Here is a 2,639-nt window from a genome sequence, read left to right as displayed (position 1 = left end):
TTACTCGTTGTTAAAAAAACCCGACACGACTGTTCCCGTCTTGCACTTGCAGGATTCCGCGGCGTGCTCCGATTCGGGGTCGCCGTCGGTGGCGGCCGCCGTGCCGTGCGAGCGACCGCGGCCCTCGTGATTCCTGAAGGCGGAACCATCATGGGACCCGTTCATACTACCGGAAGACGTAGCACTCAGAATACGTAACGGAATAGTTCGTGTGGATTTGGACAGCTGGACGGCCCGTAAAGCTTGGAGGCCCACGCGCAGAGGAAGCGCAATCCCACCCGCTGTCCCCCCGCGCTGCCACGCACGCCTAGCCATGAGCGCCATCCAGTCGCCCGCCGCGCCGCCGGCGAGGCCGCCTCTCCGGCGCAGCACGACGGCAGCAGCGTCTCCCCCCGGAACCCTCACAGCCACAACCGACGCTACCGGCGCCACCGAGCATCGCCTCCCGCCGCACCGCGCTCGTCGCACTCGTCCTGGCCGCGGCAGCGCCGGCACGCCCCGCCGCCGCCGGCTTCTCCCTCGGCATCCGTACGACCGCATCCCTCGCCTCGCTTACCAACTCTATCGGCTCTCACTTGTCTTCTCTCTTTCTCCTGTTCCTCTTCGTGTTGGCGCGCGCAGCTGGGCCCAAGGAGCTGCTGCGGGAGCAGAAGAAGAAGTCGGCGTCCTACCTCCTCGCGCCCATCGCCGCCTCCCGGGACACCCTCGTCAAATCCCAGGCTCTTCTCGGTAATTCCATGTCCTCGGAAGCGTTCAACCTTGCCTAATCTGGTCGGACGTCCAGGAAATTCTTAGCAACCGTGGCTTTGCTATGCAATGTAGCTTCGCCGAGTGCGTCTGCCGAGGACGCCGAGGAGGTGAGGGGGCGGATCGGTGCGGCAGGGAGGGACTGCGTGCCGCGGCAGAGGAACTCGATTGTCGCGTTCCAGTCGCGGACTGGCGTTGAGGTTGGGGCTTTTGACCTTCACTTGCATGGTGGGTTTGTTTTTGGTGCTCTAGGTGTTTGATGGAATTACCCTGTAGGTGTGCACATTCAGCTTGATACTGAAGAACGCCGCTTCGCTGCTCGCTAATAAGGATCCCCTCAAGGTTGAAGCTGATACTAGGCTTGGGGAGCTCATACAGTATGTTTATAGCTAGCTAGCACCACGTGAGACTCACATAATTATTGTTTATGTATGGAGTAAATTTTGGCTCATTGACCTTGTCTTGTACAGGTCATTCTCTGACCTGGGAACTCTGGCCGAGAACAGTAATTTTGAGCTCGCAGATGATAGGTGAGTAATGCCAACACACATATTTTTCTTTATTTAAATCCTGGATCTGAGAAACATGTTCGACCTATTAATATTCTGGCCTCTTACTAGTAGCAACTTGATGTTTCCTGTGGCAACATTATATGTATATCTTTTTTATTTATGTAATGTTGTCATCTTTTTGCATCTTCTGTTAGGATATTTAAAATTTATATACGGACAGCCAATTATACCTCTGTTGTTGATTTTGTAAATAAAGGATTGTATATATCATCATCTCACCATAGGAGTTACTAAGAACAAATTGCTGCAATATAGTCGGACCTCCCAGTCTGGATTGTCTTCTAATGTGAAATGATTGGATCTGTACAAATTTTATTTTAAATACTCTGTACAAGTTTAAATAAATAAGCTGTCAAGGGCGTCGAGGGATAGGGTAGGCGCACCCCGGCTACGTAGTTCGTAGCCGCGATCCGTGTTGGGGCGAGTTTTACCCCTCAGCGCCCATTTTGTTGAGAGGGGAAGGAGAGATAATTGTTCTTGCTTAATCCCAAAGACGGATTACAAGGACTCCTATAGGCCATAGCCTCAACAGACTCTCACAAATCACTCCTAAATCAGAGGCCCCTTGATTGGCTCTCCTTTAATCTAGCCACTTTCTAAACCGAGCCCTGCGTTGGTGCCTGCCGCGGTGACCGTGGCGCCCGCATCGCCCTAGCGTGCTGCTGCACGCCGCGCATCTTGGGCCCTTCTATTCCTGGCGTATGTGCGGCCCCACATGACATCTCTCCCCCCGTCGAGGAGCAGCTCGTCCTCGAGCTGGAAGGCCGGGTACTTGGCGGCGAAGGCCTCGACGTCTTCCCATGTAGTCGTTGCAGCCGACTCGCCCTTCCACTAGACAAGGACCTGGCGCACACCGCGCGCCAATCGTGCCCGCACGGCCCGCTTTGGCTCTGGAACCGACGCACCATAGTGGATGGGGGGCAGTGGTGGTGGAGCATCCGGTGGCGGCCCACAGAACTTCTTGAGGAGACCGATGTGGAACACATCGTGCAGCCGAGCGCGAGGCGGAAGGGCCAGGCGGACAGCGACGCCGTTGATGAGTTCGACGACGCGGTAGGGGCCGAAGTAGCGCGGCTTGAGCTTGCCGTGACGGCCTGGGGAATGGACGAAGCTGCCCGCTGACGAAGACGAAGGAGGGCCCAATCGCCCACCTGATACGCGACATGACGGTGGAACTTGTCGTAGTGCTTCTTCTGGACCGCCTGCGCCTGGTCCAGGCGATAGCGGATGTCCGCCAGGAACTCGTCACGCTCCTCCATGTTCCTGGCGACGGCGGCCACCCGTGTGTCCCCCGCTCATAAGACCGGATGGTCGGAGGAT

General features: G+C 56.4%; 1 pseudogene; it reads left to right on the top strand.

The window, feature by feature from the left end:
* The first annotated feature begins 313 nt into the window (after positions 1-313).
* Positions 314-1,685, top strand: LOC136535478 (uncharacterized; annotated as a pseudogene).
* Positions 1,686-2,639: the final 954 nt, after the last annotated feature.

This window comes from Miscanthus floridulus, unplaced genomic scaffold, assembly GCF_019320115.1.
Source record: "Miscanthus floridulus cultivar M001 unplaced genomic scaffold, ASM1932011v1 os_975, whole genome shotgun sequence".
NCBI lineage: Eukaryota > Viridiplantae > Streptophyta > Magnoliopsida > Poales > Poaceae > Miscanthus > Miscanthus floridulus.
This window is presented reverse-complemented; position numbering and strand designations above follow the sequence as displayed.